Here is a 7,500-nt window from a genome sequence, read left to right on the forward strand (position 1 = left end):
GGGCTTGCGGGGGGTGGCTGGGGTCGGCAGGCCGGCCCTGCCGGAGGCCCGTATGCAGGGGTGCCTGCACGGGGTGGGTGGGCCTGCGGCGGGCTGCCTGTGCTCTCTGAGCCGGGGCGGCGGTGGGGGGGGCTTGCGGGGGGTGGCTGGGGGCGGCAGGCCGGCCCTGCCGGAGGCCCGTATGCAGGGGTGCCTGCACGGGGTGGGAAGGGGCGGCGGCGGGGTGCTTGTGCTCTCTCAGTCGGGGCGGCGGTGGGGGGGCTTGCGGGGGGTGGCTGGGGGCGGCAGGCCGGTCCTGCCGGAGGCCCGTATGCAGGGGTGCCTGCACAGGGTGGGTGGGCCGGCGGCGGGCTGCCTGTGCTCTCTGAGCCGGGGCGGCGGTGGGGGGGGCTTGCGGGGGGTGGCTGGGGGCGGCAGGCCGGCCCTGCCGGAGGCCCGTATGCAGGGGTGCCTGCACGGGTTGGGAAGGGCCGGCGGCGGGCTGCCTGTGCTGTCTCAGTCGGGGCGGCGGTGGGGGGGCTTGCGGGGGGTGGCTGGGGTCGTCAGGCCGGCCCTGCCGGAGGCCCGTATGCAGGGGTGCCTGCACGGGGTGGGTGGGCCTGCGGCGGGCTGCCTGTGCTCTCTGAGCCGGGGCGGCGGTGGGGGGGGCTTGCGGGGGGTGGCTGGGGGCGGCAGGCCGGCCCTGCCGGAGGCCCGTATGCAGGGGTGCCTGCACGGGGTGGGAAGGGGCGGCGGCGGGCTGCCTGTGCTCTCTGAGCCGGGGCGGCGGTGGGGGGGCTTGCGGGGGGTGGCTGGGGGCGGCAGGCCGGCCCTGCCGGAGGCCCGTATGCAGGGGTGCCTGCACGGGGTGGGAAGGGGCGGCGGCGGGCTGCCTGTGCTCTCTGAGCCGGGGCGGCGGTGGGGGGGCTTGTGGCGGGTGGCTGGGGGCGGCAGGCCGGCCCTGCCGGAGGCCCGTATGCAGGGGTGCCTGCACGGGGTGGGAAGGGGCGGCGGCGGGGTTCCTGTGCTCTCTCAGCCGGGGCGGCGGTGGGGGGGCTTGCGGGGGGTGGCTGGGGGCGGCAGGCCGGCCGTGCCGGAGGCCCGTATGCAGGGGTGCCTGCACAGGGTGGGTGGGCCGGCGGCGGGCTGCCTGTGCTCTCTGAGCCGGGGCGGCGGTGGGGGGGCTTGCGGGGGGTGGCTGGGGGCGGCAGGCCGGCCCTGCCGGAGGCCCGTATGCAGGGGTGCCTGCACGGGGTGGGAAGGGGCGGCGGCGGGCTGCCTGTGCTCTCTCAGCCGGGGCGGCGGTGGGGGGTCCTGTGGCGGGTGGCTGGGGGCGGCAGGCCGGCCCTGCCGGAGGCCCGTATGCAGGGGTGCCTGCACGGGGTGGGTGGGCCTGCGGCGGGCTGCCTGTGCTCTCTGAGCCGGGGCGGCGGTGGGGGGGGCTTGCGGGGGGTGGCTGGGGGCGGCAGGCCGGCCCTGCCGGAGGCCCGTATGCAGGGGTGCCTGCACGGGGTGGGAAGGGCCGGCGGCGGGCTGCCTGTGCTGTCTCAGTCGGGGCAGCGGTGGAAGGGCTTGCGGGGGGTGGCTGGGGTCGGCAGGCCGGCCCTGCCGGAGGCCCGTATGCAGGGGTGCCTGCACGGGGTGGGTGGGCCTGCGGCGGGCTGCCTGTGCTCTCTGAGCCGGGGCGGCGGTGGGGGGGGCTTGCGGGGGGTGGCTGGGGGCGGCAGGCCGGCCCTGCCGGAGGCCCGTATGCAGGGGTGCCTGCACGGGGTGGGAAGGGCCGGCGGCGGGCTGCCTGTGCTGTCTCAGTCGGGGCGGCGGTGGGGGGGCTTGCGGGGGGTGGCTGGGGTCGGCAGGCCGGCCCTGCCGGAGGCCCGTATGCAGGGGTGCCTGCACGGGGTGGGTGGGCCTGCGGCGGGCTGCCTGTGCTCTCTGAGCCGGGGCGGCGGTGGGGGGGGCTTGCGGGGGGTGGCTGGGGGCGGCAGGCCGGCCCTGCCGGAGGCCCGTATGCAGGGGTGCCTGCACGGGGTGGGAAGGGGCGGCGGCGGGGTGCTTGTGCTCTCTCAGTCGGGGCGGCGGTGGGGGGGCTTGCGGGGGGTGGCTGGGGGCGGCAGGCCGGCCCTGCCGGAGGCCCGTATGCAGGGGTGCCTGCACGGGGTGGGAAGGGGCGGCGGCGGGCTGCCTGTGCTCTCTCAGCCGGGGCGGCGGTGGGGGGGCCTGTGGCGGGTGGCTGGGGGCGGCAGGCCGGCCCTGCCGGAGGCCCGTATGCAGGGGTGCCTGCACGGGGTGGGAAGGGCCGGCGGCGGGCTGCCTGTGCTCTCTGAGCCGGGGCGGCGGTGGGGGGGGTTGCGGGGGGTGGCTGGGGTCGGCAGGCCGGCCCTGCCGGAGGCCCGTATGCAGGGGTGCCTGCACGGGTTGGGAAGGGCCGGCGGCGGGCTGCCTGTGCTGTCTCAGTCGGGGCGGCGGTGGGGGGGCTTGCGGGGGGTGGCTGGGGTCGGCAGGCCGGCCCTGCCGGAGGCCCGTATGCAGGGGTGCCTGCACGGGGTTTGTGGGCCTGCGGCGGGCTGCCTGTGCTCTCTGAGCCGGGGCGGCGGTGGGGGGGGCTTGCGGGGGGTGGCTGGGGGCGGCAGGCCGGCCCTGCCGGAGGCCCGTATGCAGGGGTGCCTGCACGGGGTGGGAAGGGGCGGCGGCGGGCTGCCTGTGCTCTCTGAGCCGGGGCGGCGGTGGGGGGGCTTGCGGGGGGTGGCTGGGGGCGGCAGGCCGGCCCTGCCGGAGGCCCGTATGCAGGGGTGCCTGCACGGGGTGGGAAGGGGCGGCGGCGGGCTGCCTGTGCTCTCTGAGCCGGGGCGGCGGTGGGGGGGCTTGCGGGGGGTGGCTGGGGGCGGCAGGCCGGCCCTGCCGGTGGCCCGTATGCAGGGGTGCCTGCACGGGGTGGGAAGGGGCGGCGGCGGGCTGCCTGTGCTCTCTCAGCCGGGGCGGCGGTGGGGGGGCCTGTGGCGGGTGGCTGGGGGCGGCAGGCCGGTCCTGCCGGAGGCCCGTATGCAGGGGTGCCTGCACAGGGTGGGTGGGCCGGCGGCGGGCTGCCTGTGCTCTCTGAGCCGGGGCGGCGGTGGGGGGGGCTTGCGGGGGGTGGCTGGGGGCGGCAGGCCGGCCGTGCCGGAGGCCCGTATGCAGGGGTGCCTGCACGGGGTGGGAAGGGGCGGCGGCGGGGTGCCTGTGCTCTCTCAGTCGGGGCGGCGGTGGGGGGGCTTGCGGGGGGTGGCTGGGGGCGGCAGGCCGGTCCTGCCGGAGGCCCGTATGCAGGGGTGCCTGCACAGGGTGGGTGGGCCGGCGGCGGGCTGCCTGTGCTCTCTGAGCCGGGGCGGCGGTGGGGGGGCTTGCGGGGGGTGGCTGGGGGCGGCAGGCCGGCCCTGCCGGAGGCCCGTATGCAGGGGTGCCTGCACGGGGTGGGAAGGGCCGGCGGCGGGCTGCCTGTGCTGTCTCAGTCGGGGCGGCGGTGGGGGGGCTTGCGGGGGGTGGCTGGGGTCGGCAGGCCGGCCCTGCCGGAGGCCCGTATGCAGGGGTGCCTGCACGGGGTGGGTGGGCCTGCGGCGGGCTGCCTGTGCTCTCTGAGCCGGGGCGGCGGTGGGGGGGGCTTGCGGGGGGTGGCTGGGGGCGGCAGGCCGGCCCTGCCGGAGGCCCGTATGCAAGGGTGCCTGCACGGGGTGGGAAGGGCCGGCGGCGGGCTGCCTGTGCTGTCTCAGTCGGGGCGGCGGTGGAAGGGCTTGCGGGGGGTGGCTGGGGTCGGCAGGCCGGCCCTGCCGGAGGCCCGTATGCAGGGGTGCCTGCACGGGGTGGGTGGGCCTGCGGCGGGCTGCCTGTGCTCTCTGAGCCGGGGCGGCGGTGGGGGGGGCTTGCGGGGGGTGGCTGGGGGCGGCAGGCCGGCCCTGCCGGAGGCCCGTATGCAGGGGTGCCTGCACGGGTTGGGAAGGGCCGGCGGCGGGCTGCCTGTGCTGTCTCAGTCGGGGCGGCGGTGGGGGGGCTTGCGGGGGGTGGCTGGGGTCGTCAGGCCGGCCCTGCCGGAGGCCCGTATGCAGGGGTGCCTGCACGGGGTGGGTGGGCCTGCGGCGGGCTGCCTGTGCTCTCTGAGCCGGGGCGGCGGTGGGGGGGGCTTGCGGGGGGTGGCTGGGGGCGGCAGGCCGGCCCTGCCGGAGGCCCGTATGCAGGGGTGCCTGCACGGGGTGGGAAGGGGCGGCGGCGGGCTGCCTGTGCTCTCTGAGTCGGGGCGGCGGTGGGGGGGCTTGCGGGGGGTGGCTGGGGGCGGCAGGCCGGCCCTGCCGGAGGCCCGTATGCAGGGGTGCCTGCACGGGGTGGGAAGGGGCGGCGGCGGGCTGCCTGTGCTCTCTGAGCCGGGGCGGCGGTGGGGGGGCTTGTGGCGGGTGGCTGGGGGCGGCAGGCCGGCCCTGCCGGAGGCCCGTATGCAGGGGTGCCTGCACGGGGTGGGAAGGGGCGGCGGCGGGGTTCCTGTGCTCTCTCAGCCGGGGCGGCGGTGGGGGGGCTTGCGGGGGGTGGCTGGGGGCGGCAGGCCGGCCGTGCCGGAGGCCCGTATGCAGGGGTGCCTGCACAGGGTGGGTGGGCCGGCGGCGGGCTGCCTGTGCTCTCTGAGCCGGGGCGGCGGTGGGGGGGCTTGCGGGGGGTGGCTGGGGGCGGCAGGCCGGCCCTGCCGGAGGCCCGTATGCAGGGGTGCCTGCACGGGGTGGGAAGGGGCGGCGGCGGGCTGCCTGTGCTCTCTCAGCCGGGGCGGCGGTGGGGGGTCCTGTGGCGGGTGGCTGGGGGCGGCAGGCCGGCCCTGCCGGAGGCCCGTATGCAGGGGTGCCTGCACGGGGTGGGTGGGCCTGCGGCGGGCTGCCTGTGCTCTCTGAGCCGGGGCGGCGGTGGGGGGGGCTTGCGGGGGGTGGCTGGGGGCGGCAGGCCGGCCCTGCCGGAGGCCCGTATGCAGGGGTGCCTGCAGGGGGTGGGAAGGGCCGGCGGCGGGCTGCCTGTGCTGTCTCAGTCGGGGCAGCGGTGGAAGGGCTTGCGGGGGGTGGCTGGGGTCGGCAGGCCGGCCCTGCCGGAGGCCCGTATGCAGGGGTGCCTGCACGGGGTGGGTGGGCCTGCGGCGGGCTGCCTGTGCTCTCTGAGCCGGGGCGGCGGTGGGGGGGGCTTGCGGGGGGTGGCTGGGGGCGGCAGGCCGGCCCTGCCGGAGGCCCCTATGCAGGGGTGCCTGCACGGGGTGGGAAGGGCCGGCGGCGGGCTGCCTGTGCTGTCTCAGTCGGGGCGGCGGTGGGGGGGCTTGCGGGGGGTGGCTGGGGTCGGCAGGCCGGCCCTGCCGGAGGCCCGTATGCAGGGGTGCCTGCACGGGGTGGGTGGGCCTGCGGCGGGCTGCCTGTGCTCTCTGAGCCGGGGCGGCGGTGGGGGGGGCTTGCGGGGGGTGGCTGGGGGCGGCAGGCCGGCCCTGCCGGAGGCCCGTATGCAGGGGTGCCTGCACGGGGTGGGAAGGGGCGGCGGCGGGGTGCTTGTGCTCTCTCAGTCGGGGCGGCGGTGGGGGGGCTTGCGGGGGGTGGCTGGGGGCGGCAGGCCGGTCCTGCCGGAGGCCCGTATGCAGGGGTGCCTGCACAGGGTGGGTGGGCCGGCGGCGGGCTGCCTGTGCTCTCTGAGCCGGGGCGGCGGTGGGGGGGCTTGCGGGGGGTGGCTGGGGGCGGCAGGCCGGCCCTGCCGGAGGCCCGTATGCAGGGGTGCCTGCACGGGGTGGGAAGGGGCGGCGGCGGGCTGCCTGTGCTCTCTCAGCCGGGGCGGCGGTGGGGGGGCCTGTGGCGGGTGGCTGGGGGCGGCAGGCCGGCCCTGCCGGAGGCCCGTATGCAGGGGTGCCTGCACGGGGTGGGAAGGGCCGGCGGCGGGCTGCCTGTGCTCTCTGAGCCGGGGCGGCGGTGGGGGGGGTTGCGGGGGGTGGCTGGGGTCGGCAGGCCGGCCCTGCCGGAGGCCCGTATGCAGGGGTGCCTGCACGGGTTGGGAAGGGCCGGCGGCGGGCTGCCTGTGCTGTCTCAGTCGGGGCGGCGGTGGGGGGGCTTGCGGGGGGTGGCTGGGGGCGGCAGGCCGGCCCTGCCGGAGGCCCGTATGCAGGGGTGCCTGCACGGGGTGGGTGGGCCTGCGGCGGGCTGCCTGTGCTCTCTGAGCCGGGGCGGCGGTGGGGGGGCTTGCGGGGGGTGGCTGGGGGCGGCAGGCCGGCCCTGCCGGAGGCCCGTATGCAGGGGTGCCTGCACGGGGTGGGAAGGGGCGGCGGCGGGGTGCCTGTGCTCTCTCAGCCGGGGCGGCGGTGGGGGGGCCTGTGGCGGGTGGCTGGGGGCGGCAGGCCGGTCCTGCCGGAGGCCCGTATGCAGGGGTGCCTGCACAGGGTGGGTGGGCCGGCGGCGGGCTGCCTGTGCTCTCTGAGCCGGGGCGGCGGTGGGGGGGCTTGCGGGGGGTGGCTGGGGGCGGCAGGCCGGTCCTGCCGGAGGCCCGTATGCAGGGGTGCCTGCACGGGGTGGGTGGGCCGGCAGCGGGCTGCCTGTGCTCTCTGAGCCGGGGCGGCGGTGGGGGGGCTTGCGGGGGGTGGCTGGGGGCGGCAGGCCGGCCCTGCCGGAGGCCCGTATGCAGGGGTGCCTGCACGGGGTGGGAAGGGGCGGCGGCGGGCTGCCTGTGCTCTCTCAGCCGGGGCGGCGGTGGGGGGGCTTGCGGGGGGTGGCTGGGGGCGGCAGGCCGGCCCTGCCGGAGGCCCGTATGCAGGGGTGCCTGCACGGGGTGGGAAGGGGCGGCGGCGGGCTGCCTGTGCTCTCTCAGCCGGGGCGGCGGTGGGGGGGCTTGCGGGGGGGTGGCTGGGGGCGGCAGGCCGGCCCTGCCGGAGGCCCGTTTGCAGGGGTGCCTGCACGGGGGTGGGTTGGGGGGGGCGGCGGGAATTTTTTGGTTTTTGTTGCTTTTTTATTTCTTTTTCCGCTTTTGAAACAGAGACGCCGCCCCGTCCTCGGGCGTTTCAGCCGAGCTGATGGAAAGCGGCGCCCCTTCCCGTCGCTTGCGGGGGGGGGTGGTGCAGGAGGGGGGAGGCGGCGCGCGCCTGAAATTCCCCTCGCCACCCCCCGTTTCCGAGACTTCGCCGTATCTAGCGGAAGGCGCTAAGCTTGGCCGGACTGTCTCGCTGAAGGCTTTCTTACTCTGCATCGGTTCTGACGGTGGGCGAGAAAAAAAAACAAAACCAAAGCAGAGCAGGGAAACAGTTACAAAAAGTTCTTGAGAGCCAGCACCGGCCCGCCCATCGGCAGACGGAGCGGCGCCCGGGGTCAACGAGTGCCACCCTGCTGCTTAGCAACCGGAACCCGAGCCGGCCCGCCCCGCCCACCCGCCGGCAAGGGGCGGGCGCTTCCCCGCGGCAGAAGGGGGAGACAGAGACTGAGAGACGGGGTCGAGGAGCAGGCGGGGAGCCTTGCGCTGAGGTAGGCTGGGGACGGGGCCTCTTTTCCGAGAAGATTGAGG

This window comes from Opisthocomus hoazin, unplaced genomic scaffold (genome assembly GCF_030867145.1).
Source record: "Opisthocomus hoazin isolate bOpiHoa1 unplaced genomic scaffold, bOpiHoa1.hap1 HAP1_SCAFFOLD_265, whole genome shotgun sequence".
Classification (NCBI taxonomy): Eukaryota; Metazoa; Chordata; class Aves; order Opisthocomiformes; family Opisthocomidae; genus Opisthocomus; species Opisthocomus hoazin.